The sequence below is a fragment of the Balaenoptera acutorostrata genome, chromosome X, assembly GCF_949987535.1.
Source record: "Balaenoptera acutorostrata chromosome X, mBalAcu1.1, whole genome shotgun sequence".
Lineage (NCBI taxonomy): Eukaryota > Metazoa > Chordata > Mammalia > Artiodactyla > Balaenopteridae > Balaenoptera > Balaenoptera acutorostrata.
Window position 1 is genome coordinate 46,694,361 of NC_080085.1, and position 15,673 is coordinate 46,710,033.

Consider the following 15,673-nt stretch of genomic DNA (forward strand, 5'->3'; position numbering starts at 1 on the left):
GAAATTAGAAAGATCTAAAATTAAAAAAACTAATTTTACACCTCTAAGAACTAGAAAAAGAACAACAAACTAAGCCCAACGTTAGCAGAAGGAAGGAAATAATAAAGACCAGAGTGGAAATAAGTGAAACAGACCAGAAAAACAATAGAGAAGATTAAAAACCCTAAGATCTGAGTTTTTGAAAAGATAAACAAAACTGACAACTCTTTTTGCTAGACTAACCAAGAAAAAAAGAAAGGAGACTCAAATAAATAAAATTAGAAATGAAAGAGGAGATATTACAACTGATACTCCAGAAATGCATAGGATCATAAGAGGCTACTATGAACAATTACACACCAACAAGTTAGAAAACCTATAAGAAATGGATAAGTTCCTAGAAACACACAACCTACCAAGACTGAATCAGGAAGAAATATTGTAGAAAAGCTGAACAGACCAATAATTAGTAAGGAAATTGAATCAGTCATCAAAAACCTCCCAACATAGAAAACACTATGACTAGATGTCTTCACTGGTAAATTCTACCAAACATTTACAGATGACTTAACACCAACTCTTCTCGTACCTTCTATAAAATCGAAGAGCAGGAAACACTTCCACACTTATTTTACGAGGCCAGCATTACCCAGATACAAAAGCAAGATTAAGAATACTATAAAAGGGCTTCCCTGGTGGCGCAGTGGTTGAGAGTCTGCCTGCCGATGCAGGGGACACGGGTTCGAGCCCTGGTCTGGGAAGATCCCATGTGCCGCGGAGCAACTGGGCCCGTGAGCCACAATTACTGAGCCTGCGCATCTGGAGCCTGTGCTCCAAAACAAGAAAGGCCGCGATAGTGAGAGGCCTGCGCACTGCGATGAAGAGTGGCCCCCACTTGCCACAACTAGAGAAAGACCTCGCACAGAAATGAAGACCCAACACAGCCATAAATAAATAAATTAAAAAAAAAAAACCACCATTTCATAAAAAAAAAAAAGAATACTATAAAAGAAAAATATAGACCAATATCCCAGATGAATACAGATGCAAAAATTCTCAATAAAATGTTAGCAAACTGAATTCAAGAACACATTAAAAGGATTATAAACCATGACAAAGTGCAATTTATCCTTGGGATGCAATGATGTTTCAACATACATAAATCAATAAAAGTGATACACCACATTAATAAAACTAAAAAAAATCACAGGATCATCCCAAATGATGCAGAAAGAGCATTTCATAAAATACAGCACACTTTTGTTATAAAAATCCTTGACAGATTGGGTATATAAAGAACATACCTCAATATACTAAAAGCCATATATGACAAACCCACAGTAACATTGTACCCAACAGTGAAAAGTGGAAAGTTTTTCCTCTAAGATCAGAAACAAGGAAAGGGTGTTCACTCTCACTACTGTTATTCAATAAACTACTAGAAGTCCTAGCTAGAGCAATTAGGCAAGACAAAGGAATAAAAGTCATCCAAATCAGAAAGGAACAAGCAAGATTGTCATTACTTGCAGATGATACAATCTTATATATAGAAAATGCCAAAGACTCAACCAAAAAACTGTTGGAACTAATCAACAAATTCAGTTAAGATGCAGGATATAAAATAAACATCCTCATTCTAATCCACCAGCTATCTAATCAGCTGTATGACCTTACGTATGACACTTATTTGTGTTTCAGTTTCCTCATTTGTACAACTTATTTATATCTCAGTTCCTTCATTTATACAATTTAAAAATAAAACATCTAACAGAAAAAAAATAAACATCCTGAACTCTGTTGCACTTCTATACACTAATAATGAAACATCTGAAAAAGAAATGAGGAAATCTTTCCCATTCACAATATCATCAAAAATAATAAAATGCCTAGGAATAAATTTAACCAAGGATGTGAATGATCTGTATAACAAAAACAACAAGACTTTGTTGAAAGAAATCAAAGATGACACAAGTAAATGGAAAGATATCCCATTTTGATGAATTGGAAGAATTAATATTGTTAAAATATCCATACTTACCCAAAGCCATCTATAGATTCAAAGCAATCCCTATAAAAATTCCAATGTCATTTTTCTCAGAGATAGATAATAAAATCCTAACGTTTGTATAGAGCCCCAAAAGACCCCAAATAGCCAAAGGAATCATGAGAAAGAAGAATAAAAAAGTGAGGCATCACACGTCCTGATTTCAAACTATACTACAAAACTATAACAATGAAAACAGTACGGTACCTGCATAAAAATAGACACATAAACCAATGGAACAGAATAGAGAGCCCAGAAATAAATCTCCACATATATGGTCAACTAATATTTGACAAGGGAGCCAAGAACACCCACAAGGGAAAGGATAGTCTCTTCAACAAATGGTGTTGGGAAAACTGGATAACCACATGCACAAATATAAAATCAGATCCCTATACTTCACCACACACAAAGACCATTTGGCCACATTTGTTAACTAATCTTATGACACATGAGGAATCAAATTTCCACTATAAATGATCCTCTTCCCTGTTTAGGAAAAATACTAGGAAAATGGTTTGATTTAGGAGAATCTTGGCTTAAAACTTTACTAACAACATGGTCATTCCTATCGTCAATTTTGATCACATCTATAGTTCTCTATAAATGAACGTACACAATGCACATGTAAGGTAAAATTTCATAAGTCCTGTTGGACAACTTGGAATTGACTGTTAGTCCTTGCCAGACATCTTACTAGTACAACCTACAAAAAGGAAAAAAAAGAACCAGGCCATTAAAACCTAACATCAAGGGACATGATGGATCCAGGGCAGGTAAGTCACCACTCTGGCATTTAGGAGCCAAATATTTTATCACCTTATTCTTTCTAACAAGAGATTAATGATCAGAAGGGAGGAATTGATGAAATAAAATTCATATTTTATGGCAAGACAAGAAAAATTTAAACATAAAAATGTTCTTTGCCCACTCAGGCCTCCTTCCTTCCATTTAGTGTGTGTTGTGCATCTGCATTAACCAGACCTCCTTAGGAGATAACATTCCTTCTTAATTTCATAAAGAGTCACAACTTAGGAGATAATCTTCCTTCTTATTCTTGCAAAGGGCCACAATGACTCATGACCCGCTATGTATATGTAGATCTGGATTGTTTAAACTGTCAATACATGACTTGACATATAAACTTTTGTCTCAAAAACTTATATAACTGTGCTTTGACCTCTAATGGGCTGAACAGTCCTCAGAGCTTTCTGAAAGATGGTATCCCGGGTTATAATCCTCAGGTTGGCTCAAATAAAATTTCCCATTTCTTTCTTAGATTGACTATTAATTTTTTCATTGACACTTGAAAACTCCTATTTATCCTTTAAGACTCAAACATCACCTCCTCCACCAAGTCTTCTCTGACCTCTTCACCCAAATGTCACCCAGATCTTTTCTACTCATGTTAATGAGTTGCTTACTTGTCAGTTTTCCAATTCCTCCCTCCTGAATTTATTCAACCTTTCTCTAACACTGTGTCCTTTTCTACAAAATGGGTATAACCCTATTGGGGATTTAAATGAGAAGAATTCAAAGCTTAGCATTGTCCCTGGCATATAGTAAGTGATCAAAAAGCACTAGATGTTAGCTAGAGCTTTGCCTGTCTCCCAGCTAAGCTCCAGGGCAAGGTTGAGGTCTTATATTTGTGTATTCCCATCCTGTAGCACAGAGCTGTCCACATAGAGGGCTCCCAGGGCATGTATGCTGAATGAGTGAATGAGATTAATGAATGAATTTTGCTTCCTCCTTTCAAAACCTTCTGCTTTATATAACTAGAAATGGTAAATATATTCAGTCAGGTTTAAATAGGCTATAGTAGAAAAGAACTCTGAACCCTGCTGAATATTTTCTTCTTTACTACCATACCATCACTGACCAGCAAAAGTGCCCCAAGCTCAGGGTGCTATTATAAAGACCAGCTTTCCAAGGAACAAAATATAGGCTATCTCATTATCAGGTGACATTAGCTAGATAATAACATTCTTTGAGGCCTAGCTGTTTCCCTGAGACACTACAGAGGAAGACTATTGACCTTGCTGCTTCTCCAGAAGTTGCTTTGGTCCCATCTATACTATCACCAAAGGCAAAGAGTTCTCTAACCTCACCTTTCTCTAACTCTACCCCATCCCCCTCTAACCCACATTATGTTGATCCTCATTAACTGCCTTTGATTATATGGTTCTTCCTGCTTAGAATATCCTTTCCCCTCCACTCTGGCTAACCAAATCTTACCTATACTTCAAGGCTTCACAGAGAAAATGAATTGGGTATCATGCTATGTATAGGAGCTTACCAAAAAGAGATGGATGGAATAGAAGGAAAAGTGGAGGTGGATTGGTACAGGTTGTAAGAGGAAAAAGAACATTTATGGAAGTCCTGATAGCATGAACAAAGACATGGTGTTTGTGAAAGACCATGGCATGTTCGAGAAGTAGCAGTTAGTTAAATGTAACTCCTGTAATAAGGAAAAGTCACAGGCCATAAACATGAAAGGTAGGTTGAGGACAAATTGTGAAGTGTCTTACTAAAAGGCAGGGATTTAATCTTGTAAGTGATGGGGAGTCTTTGAATAATTCTGAACATAGGATTGTCAAGATAAAAACATGTATTTTAGAAATATCCTAATATGTAGACTAGATTGGAGTTTGTATTACTTTGCTAGGACTACCACAACAAAGTACTAAAAACCAGGGGGACTTCAATAACAAAAAATTATTGTCTCACAGTTCTGGAGGCTATAACTCTGAAACCAAAGTGTCATCAGAGTTGGTTTCTCCTGAGAGCTCTGAGAGAAGGATCTGTTCTAGGTCTCTCTCCTTGGCTTGCAGATGGCTGTCTTTTCCCTATGTCTCTTCAGATCATCTTCCCTCTATGAGTCTTTTGGTCCAAATTTCCCACTTTTATAAGGATACCAGTCATATTGGATTAGGGCCTGTCCTAACTACCTCATTTTAATTTGATTACCTCTATAGATACCCTGCATCAAAATACAGTCACATTCCATGGTACCAGAAATTAGGACTCCAACATATTTTGAAGGACATAATTCAACACATAACAAAGGCCATAGAGACTGGAGGCAGATTAAACAACAGTAAAGGAGCTATATTAATAGGCCAGGTCATACATAATGAAAAATTAAGCAAAGACACTACAAATAGGGATGGAGAGGATACAAAGATTCAAGAAGCAGAATCTAGACATTAAGGAGAAAGAAGAGTCATAGATGACTCTAGGTTTTATTGTTCAGTTGATTATGTGACTGTTGGTCAGGGATAGAAATTGGCATGTGGGGGTTTGATGATGAATTCAGTTTTAGACATATTAAATGTGAGGTGTCAAGTTAAGATGTCCAGTTAACAGACAAGTGGGTGGGTCCAGGCTCAGAAAAAGTGTTCAGTTTGGAGATGCCAACTTGTCATACAGGCCTTCATCAGCATATAAATGGCAGTTGAAAATCTTAAGTAGATGAGATGACCCAAATAAGGAGTATAGAGTAGCAAGATAAGAGAATGAAAAGAACAATCAGAGAGGTAGGTGGAAATCCAAGATAGAGTATCATCACAGAAGACAAGGAAGGGAAGGCTTTAAAGATGGAAGGAAAGTACAACAGCCTCAAATGTAGTAGACTCAATATTTTGAATACCTAAAGAGAGAGCACTTGACATGACATTTAGGAGATCTTCAGGTAACTCTTGTGAGAGCAGTTTCAATAATGATTTAAATGGAAACTGCAGAAAAATAGGGTGGTAATTTGAGTAAGTGTTGTTAAAGAAAGATTTATTTAGTGAAAAATTTGTTTGCAAGATAAAGATTAGGCAGTAGAGCATAACAGTGAAGGTATAGACTTTATTTTGGGGTTCAAATCTCACTTCTGCTACTTCCTAGCTGTGTAAACTTAGGCAAGTTGCTTGATTTTTCTATGTCCCAAATTCCCAACTGAAAAATTGGGAAAACAATGGTACTTACTTCATAGGATTGTTGTGAGCATTATGTGAATTGATAAATGCAAAGTGTTCAATAGAGGGCTTGGCACAGAGTAGGTGTTCAATAAATGTTAGGTATATTAGGTGGGAATGGTTGGATGGGTGGAAGAACCAAAGAAGAAAAAGAAATTGAAGAAGATTGGAGAGAAGGAAGCTGATGGAACAACTTCTCAGAAGGTATAGGAGAGAATGGATTCTCTTTTGCTTACTAGCTCTGTGACCTTGGGTAAAGTACTTTACATTCCTGTGCCTCAGTTTCCTATTCTGTAAAATGGAGATGACAATAGTGCCTACCTCACAAAGCTATTGTGAGGATTAAATGAAATGATACATGAAACACACTTCCCTACTGGGAAGAACTTGTGGAGAAGAATGGAGTATAACCTACATGAAATCATGTGTTCCAGCAAGACTGAAAGTTAAAAAAAAAGTTTTCAAGTGAACAATTTTCAAAATTTCATGCTAGAGTAAAACAGTTACATCAGTTATACAATCTTGTGATGTTTCCTTAAAAAGGTTAAGCATTCTTCTAGTGCTAATAAATTTATTGTGATTTTTAAAATAAGTATGCTGAAAATACTTTTTGTATTTCAGTAGTTTCAAATGTGTTTGAAACTTTTTTCAGATAATTGCTATAAAACAATCGTTAGTATAAAATTAAATTGTATTAGTTGACATGAATTCAGCAATAAGCTTACTAATTTTTTCCAAAGCAGTATTATTATCCAAATCATAAAAACATAAACCACCTTGATTGTGTTAAGATGAACAATTGAAGATTCATCCTCTCTTCTTTTTTTTCTGAGAGTTTTGAGGAATGATTGCAAGGTGTTTTTTTTTTTTTGCTTTGTTTTGTTTTGTTTTTTTAACATCTTTATTGGACTCTAATTGCTTTACAATGGTGTGTTAGTTTCTGATTTATAACAAAGTGAATCAGTTATACATATACATATGTTCCCATATCTCTTCCCTCTTGCATCTACATCCTCTTTACTAGACTAGAATTTTAAATATGATAATTATTGATTATTTATCTTCTTTAAAAATGCCTTACTATCTCACTCAGAATAAAAGCCAAAGTATTTACAAGGTCCTATATGATCTGGCCCTCTCTGTCACTCTGAAATCATGTCCTACCACTCTCTTCCTCTCCACTCCAGTGATACTGGCCTTGCTATTCCTTGAACACACCAAGCCTTTACTATTCTAATTTATCTGTCTAGAATAACCTTCCCTTGGGTTTTCTCATGGCTAGCTCTCTCACTTCATTCGTTATATTCTTAAATATCACCATATCGGGTGGAGTCACGATGGCAGAACAGGAGGACGTGGAGTTCGCATCTCCCCACAACTAGGGCATTACTAGGTGCTGGTGGGGGACCTTGGACACTTAAGGGGACAGAAGGAATCCTCATGTGACTGGGTAGGATGTGGGGTGGGGGGGGAAGGAGGAGAGGAGGAAAAGGGGATGCAGGATGGGACTGGTGTCCTTGAGGGGTGGCTGGGGAAGGGGAGGGGTTCCCATGCTCAGAGGGGTTCGCTCATGGTGAGGGGATCAGTGGGGATGGGGAGAGACCTTCAGTGGATGGGAGGAGAATGCAGCCAGCATATCCCCCACCTGCTCAGGCCCCAGTGAGCCTGCTGTGGTCCCAGTCCTGAACCTCTGCCTCCAGGGCCCCCTCCATCCATGCAGGTCCTGAGCCTAAGCCCGCCACTCAGGCCTCTTCCAGCTTTTTTTTTTTTTTTTGCTATTGTGGTTCTGTTTTGCTTTGTTGTTGTTGTTTCATTTTTATATTATTTATTCTTTGTTATTGTTCTGCTCCTTTTTGTTTGTTGCCATTTTTTTTCTTTTTTTTTGCCATGCAACATGGCTTGCAGGTTCTTGGTTTCCAAGCTGAGGGCCAGGCCTGCGTTATTCTGGCAGGAGCACTGAGCCACTGGGCTAAAATGAACTTCAGGCCCCAGGGAATATAAATTGGTGTGAGCTCTCCTGGAGGTCCTCACCTTGGCACTAAGACATGGCTCCACCCAACTGTCTGTAAGCTCCAGTGCTGGATGCCTCAGGCTAAACAACTGGCAAGACAGGACCACAGCACCACACATCAAAACAAAACAAAACAAAAAGACAAAAAAAAAAATTACAGATGAAGGAGCAAGGTAAAAACCTAAAAGACCAAACAAATGAAGAAGAAAGAGACAATCTACCTAAAAAAGAATTCAGAGTAAAGATAGATGATGATGATCCAAAATCTTGGAAATACAAAGGAGGCATAGATCAAGAAAATACAAAAAAACATTTAAGAAGGACCTAGAAGAACTAAAGAACAAACAAACAGTGATGAACAGCATGATAACTGAAATGAAAAATACACTAGAAGGAATCAGTAGCAGAATAACTGAGGCAGAAGAATGAAAAAGTGATCTGGAAGATAGAACGATGGAAATAACTGCTGAGGAGAAGAAAAAAGAAAAAAGGATAAGAAATGAGGACGATCTCAGAGACCTCTGGAACAAGATTAAATGCACCAATATTCAAATTATACGGGTCCCAGAAGAAGAAGAGAGAGAGAAAGTGTCTGAGAAAATATTTGAAGAGATTATAGTTGAAAATTTCCCTAACATGGGGAAGGAAATAGCCACCCAAGTCCAGGAAGGGCAGAGAGTCCCATACAGGATAAACCCAAGGAGAAACACACCAAAAAACATACTAATCACACTAACAAAAATCAAATTCAAAGAAAAAATATTAAAAACAGCAGAATCTCCACAATGTTATCAGCTGATTTTCCAATAGAAACTCTGCAGGCCAGAAGGGAGTGCCAGGATATATTTTAAATGATGAAAGGCAAAAACCTACAACCAGGATTACTCTACCCAGCAAGGATCTCATTCAGATTCAACAGAGAAATCAAAAGCTTTACAGACAAGCAAAAGCTAAGAGAATTCAGCACCACAAAACCAGCTCTATGACAAACGCTAAAGGAACTTCTCTAGGCAGGAAACACAAGAGAAGAAAAAGACCCACAAAACCAAACCCAAAACAATTAAGAAAATGGTAATAGGAACATACACATTGAAAATAACCTTGAATGTAAATGAATTAAATGCTCCAACCAAAAGACACACACTGGCTGAAAGGATACAAAAATAAGACCTGTATATATGCTGTCTACAAGAGACTTACTGCAGACCTAGGGACACATACAGACTGAAAGTGAAGGGATGGAAAAAAGATATTCCATTCAAATAGCAATCAAAAGAAAGCCGGAGTAGCAATAGTCATATAAGATAAAATAGACTTTAAAATAAAGACTGTTACAAGAGACAAGGAAGGACACTACATAATGGTCAAGGGATCAATCCAAGAAGAAGATATAACAATTTTAGATATTTATTAACCCAACATAGAAGCACCTCAACACATAAGGCAAATGCTAACAGCCATAAAAGGGAAAATCAACATTAACACAATAATAGTGGGGGACTTTAACACCCCACTTACACCAATGGACAGATCATCTAAACAGAAAATTAATAAGGAAACACAAGTTTTACACCACACAATAGACCAAATAGACTTAATTGATATTTATAGGACATTCTATCCAAAAGTGGCAGAATACACTTTCTTCTCAAATGCACATGGCACATTCTCCAGGATACATCACATCTTGGGTCACTTATCAACCCTCAGTAAATTTAAGAAAATTGAAATCTTTTCAAGCATCTTTTCCAACAATGATATGAGATTACAAATCAATTACAGAAAAAAACAACCGTGAAAAAACAAAAACATGGAGGCTAAACAATATGCTACTAAATAACCAAGAGATCACTGAAGAAGTCAAAGAGGAAATCAAAAAATTCATGGAAACAAATGACAATGAAAACATGATGACCAAAAACCTATGGGAAGAAGCAAAAGCAGTTCTACCAGGGAAGTTTATAGTAATACAGTCCTACCTCAAGAAAAAAGACAAATCTCAAATAAACAACTTAATCTTACACCTAAAGCAACTAGAGAAAGAAGAACAAACAAAACCCAAAGTTAGTAGGAGGAAAGAAATCATAAAACTTAAAGCAGAAATAAATGAAATAGAAATGAAGAAAACAATAGCAAAAATCAATGAAACTAAAAGCTGGTTCTTTATAAAGACATATAGAAATGATAAACCTTTAGCCAGACTCATCAAGAAAGAAAGTGAGAGGATTCAAATCAATAAAATTAGAAATGAGAAGGAGAAATTACAACTGATATTGCAGAAATACAAAGGATCATAAGAGACTAAACCAAGCCAATAAAATGGACAACCGGGAAGACATGGACAAATTCTTGGAAAGGTACAACCTTCCAACACTGAACCTAATAGAAATAGAAAGTATAAACAGACAAATCACAAGTAATCAAATTAAAACTGTGATTAAAAATCTTCCAACAAGCAAAAGTCCAGGACCAGATAGCTTCACAGGCGAATTCTATCCAACGTTAACAAGGAGCTAACACCCTTCTTTCTCAACTCCTCCAAAAAACTGCAGAGGAAAGAACACTCTCAATTCATTCTACCAGGCTACAATCACCCGGATACCAAAACCAGTCCAGATATCACAAAAAAAGAAAATCACAGGCCAATATCACTGATGAACATAGACACAAAAATCCTCAACAAAATGCTTACAAACAGAATCCAACAACACATTAAAAGGATCATACACTCTGATTAAGTGGGATTTATTCCAGGGATGCAAGGATTTTTCAATATATGCAAATCAATCAATGTGATACACCATATTAACAAACTAAAGAATAAAAAAGATATGACAATCTCAATAGATGCAGAAAAAGCTTTTGACAAAATTCAACACCAATTTATTAGAAAAACTCTCCAGAAAGTGGGCACAGAGGGAACCTACCTCAACATAATAAAGGCCATATATGACAAACCCACAGCCAACATCATTCTCAATGGTGAAAAACTGAAAGCATTTCCTCTAAGATCAGGAACAAAACAAGGATGTCCACTCTTACCACTATTATTCACCATAGTTATGGAAGTCCTAGCCATGGCAATCAGAGAAGAAAAAGAAATAAAAGGAATCCAAATTGGAAAAGAAGAAGTAAAACTGTCACTGTTTGTAGATGACATGATACATAGAGAATCCTAAAGATGCTACCAGAAAACTAGTAGAGCTAATCAATGAATTTGGTAAAGTAGCAGGATACAAAATTAATGCACAGAAATCTCTTGCATTCCTATACACTAATGATGAAACATCTGAAAGAGAAGTTAAGGAAACACTCACATTTACCACTGCAACAAAATAATAAAATACCTTGGAATAAACCTACCTAAGGAGGCAAAAACCTGTACTCAGAAAACTATAAAACACTGATGAAAGAAATCAAAGATGACAAAAACAGATAGAGAGATATACCATGTTCTTGGATTGGAAGAATCAATATTGTCAAAATGACTATCCTACCCAAAGCAACCTACAGATTCAGTGCAATCCCTATCAAATTACCAATGGCATTTTTCATAGAATTAGAACAAAAAATTTCACAATTTGTATGGAAACACAAAATACCCCGAATGGCAAAGCAATCTTGAGAAAGAAAAACGGAGCTGGAGAAAGCAGGCGCCCTGACTTTAGACTATACTACAAAGCTACAGTAATCAAGACAGTATGGTACTGGTACAAAAACAGAAATATTAATCAATGGTACAGGATAGAAAGCCCAGAGATAAACTCATGCACCAATGGACATCTAATCTATGACAAAGGAAGCAAGGACATACAATGGAGAAAAGACAGATGCTTCAATAAGTGGTGCTGGGAAAACTGCCCAGCTACGTGTAAAAGAATGAGATGGGAGGGAGGTCCAAGAGGGAGGGGATATATGTATACATATGTATACATATCGTTGATTCACTTCTTTGTACAGAAACTAACACAACAGTGTAAAGCAACTGTACCCCAATTAAAAGAAAAACACCATAACAGAGAAGCCTTCCTTGACTGTTCTATATCAAACAGCTCTCCCCAGTCCTTTCTCCCATCTTATTCCCACCCGACAAAAACCTTTATTGTTTATTGTCTTTCCCCTCCACTAACACACACTCATTAGAATACAGTCTCCAAAAAGGCAGGGTACTTGTAGACTCTCCAGAGTCTTGTGCAGTGATGGCACAGAGTAGATCATCAGTAAACATTTGTTGAATGAATGAATTAATGAATCTCATAACACAATGTACTTTCATATTGATTCCTTTGTCTATCACAGGTCCTTACCCTTGAAGGCTGAGGAAAAACTAGGAAGGAACTCAGACCAAAGTAAATGTAGGGGTGAGCTGTACTAGTCTAGGCAAGAACAGCCTAGCCCACCAGATCCTGGCATTCCACAACGGGAGTTGGGGGTCAAACCTACTGTTTGTGAAATAGAGAGAGCATGCAAAGTGTCCTTTTTGCAATTATCCCTTATGAATCCCTTTTGCCTCTGTGTAGACAGAAATTATCTGCAATCCCAGGAAGCAGAATGAATGACAACATACTAATTGCTCTGGGAAAGCCACTTGAAGCCTTTGGAGAAGGATTTCTATTGTTTGCCTATAGTAATTGTTAGTGGGTTCACAAACCTTTCATTGTCCTAGGAAGTGAATAACCATATTTCATCAGCCATATTTTATGACAGCTATATCCTGCTTCTATATCCTCTCCCAAAGAAAAAACAACATGAACGCAAAGGGACAATCAAATATTAAAATGGAAGCACAGCAATACCTAACATATTCCATGCTTACTAAATGCAGGAGGCTGGCTGTGGAGTCAGCACATAGTTCCTTCCCCACCCTCCACGCCAGGGTGTGGATAGCAGAGTTCAGTGTGTGTGACATGTACAAGTGGCTCTTTGCTCTAGGACAAGACTATTCTCCCACTGATGAAAGTAACCAGGAGAGTTCCAGTTGAATTCATGTTTCCTTTGTTTTTCGGACCCCATAGACCAGGGACTTTAGAGAGAAAGAACACTAAGTGAGACTTTCTTCTTTATCTGAATCCAGTGGATTCAACGATATGGCCATTCAGAATGTCATTTTGAGGTTTTTAAAACCAATTGAGACAAGGGATGGAGGAAGGTGCTTTAGCTAAATGTGGCTGAGAAACCTAGAATCAACACAGGTCCTTGATGGGAGTTGACACTGGAGATGCAATGAAACCTAGCGCATTAAAGAAAGGAGGGTCTTTGTGCCTTGCATGTGTAATACCAGAGACAGCTGAACTGGTAAATTGCAGAGTGCTGGAAGCTGTGGCATTCCATTGACCAAACAGAAATAAATACATACATACATATAGACAATCCATACCTTAAAAAGAAAACCCAGAGTGAAATATTAGACCTAAAACCTTAAACAACATGTTTTCATCTCTTTGACCTGTGGGATATCATTAGGCTCCATCCAGACCTGCCACCCTCCAGAAGCAGAAACATGAGAAAAACAAACTTGGAAGAGATGCCACTGATCTGTATGAGGCCTTCTAACAAGTTTCCACCACACCAGTTCCTTTATTTAACGTCAGAAGGGAGCTGGTGAAGCCCTCCTCCCCAGTACAATCTTCCAGACTGTACATGGACATGTGAATGACAGATTAGCCAAGGTGGCCTTGGCTTCCCTATTGAAGCATCCTGCCCTTCTTTCTTTGCATGCCATTTTGACTTGAGCTCCTATCTCTTCCAGCTGGATCTCCCAGTCACTTGGGCTTGGGTATATGGATGTGGTACTACAGAAAAGACAATAAAGATGAACAGTGGGAAATTTCATGTGACACATGCTTGGTAAATGTTGGAATCAAATTCGACATTCATCTCTAGGAAGAAAGCTTGGCCATCAATCTGTTAAGAAAGGAATCAGTGACACCATTCTACATGGTCTCGACATATTACAGACACTCAGCAGTGGGATCAGCCACAGGCAATGAATCTGGCACTCGATAAATATTTGTAGAATAAATTATTTTTTCCAAATCTTCTGCAATGCCATGGCACCTCTCAGGAAACAGAAATTTTCCTCTTGAGCTATAACTGCAGAGCTTATTGACTCTGCAGTTAACTAATGTGCAACTTGGCAACATTGCCCAGGGTGCACCTCCTGAGAATCAACTGGATATTAGAACAAGTTTGGAGGCTGGTATGAGGAAGAAAAACTGTCCTCTCCGTACAAATTCCCCCAACACACGTATTGTCATAGTAAGGTGAGTCAGTGCCATCCTTCTCGAAATCTAATTTGCAGGATCTATTTCCCACAGTTGAACTAGTGCACTGTCCCTTTAAGAAGCCAGGCAAGATGGAGCCTTCCCAGCTCACGGTTAGAAGCTTTAAGCAGCCAGATAGGGATGCTGGAGGGTGACAAAAAGAAAGGACGCCTGGAGGGGATAAGTCGAGGTTCTAAGAACAGGAGAGGAAATCGAGGCTCTAATCATACAATCAGCAAACTCTGAGCGTACCTATCCCGTGGGTGGCAGCTCCCCTAGGCTTTAAAGCGCCACCCCTCCTCCGCTCCCCTCCTCTTCTTACCCCACCCTACCCTGCCCCACCCTCCGGATCCTTCTTGAAAGAGTCTCTTTCTGTAAGGTGGCTCTCCCCCCCCCCCCCACCCAGCGGAGACCCCAGTGAGGGTGGCAAAAGGAAGGGGAGGGGTGAGGAGGCAAAATGAAAGGGACTTACTTTCGGATTCTGCGCCTCCAAAGGCATCCTCTCCTCCCAGCCCAGGGCCAGGCCGACGAGGCGGGGCCGGGGTTGAGCTGGTGGACTCGGGGTCCTCACTCCCTCGTACTACAAACCTAGTTCAGTGGAGAGTTAGGGTGAATGGGCACCGACTAGGGCCGGTGTACACTCGATTTTAATTATCTCAAAAGGAGACAGAAGGGTTTGAGAGAGTCGATCGGGGTAGGAATGGAGGTGAGCTCTAAACCCTCTTGTCCTCCCTTTCTGGCTAGCTTCCCCTGCCTGGCATTAGCGATATCAGGGGCTATAGTTTTCTTTTTTCTTCCTTTTGGTTTCTCCCAGCTGCCTGTCCCAGACCCCACCCAGCGGCTCCACCCCATCCACTGCTACACATTCTGTCAATCACCAGCCCCTTTAAAGCTGCACCGCACAACTTGGGTTTTCATCTCTCTTTGGCGGGCAGACAGAATCACGGGGCTACTGGTACTTCCAACAAGCCCTCCGACCTTTCTGTTGAGTTTAGGAAGCTGAGGTTAGTTGCTAGTGGCGGCCTCCTCTCCCCCTCTGCCCCGAAGCTTGCACAGTCGGCTCCACCCGAATTCCTTCCGGCCGGCTAGGCCACCAAACCCCACCCCATCTCTTTTCTTTACTTTGTTTCTGGTAAAAAGTGGTTCCCTAGGCTGCCAGATCGCCAAGAAAGTTCCTGCAGCGCCCTCATTGGCGCTGCCCACTCTCATACAGTTTCTGTACTGAAGTGGCTACAGCAGATTTCCTGTCCCTGGGGCCTCTCCGTTTTGCCTGGCCCGATGTGCTCAGTCTTCTCTATCTCTCATCTGTGTAAGTCTCCAGGTTTATGAATAGAATCGGGGGAGAGGGGGCGGGGATTCCCAGAAATGTGCTTCATTCCTCTCACCCAAAACAACAGTCCTATGCCAGCGCACC

The 15,673-nt window shown here is 39.0% G+C and overlaps 1 protein-coding gene across 2 annotated transcripts in view; it reads right to left on the reverse strand.

The window, feature by feature from the left end:
- The window catches only part of KLF8 (KLF transcription factor 8), a 313,859-nt gene extending 298,544 nt beyond the window's left edge, over positions 1–15,315 (reverse strand). Inside the window, exons 1-2 of one of the 2 annotated variants that reach the window (XM_057539157.1) lie at positions 15,238–15,315; positions 14,732–14,847 (exon numbers count right to left, since the gene is read on the reverse strand). The gene's annotated coding sequence lies outside the window, so the exon portion shown is untranslated. Of the gene's footprint in view, positions 1–14,731; positions 15,057–15,237 lie in introns of those variants that run through there. The other variant, XM_057539156.1, reaches the window with a different exon arrangement.
- Positions 15,316–15,673: the final 358 nt, after the last annotated feature.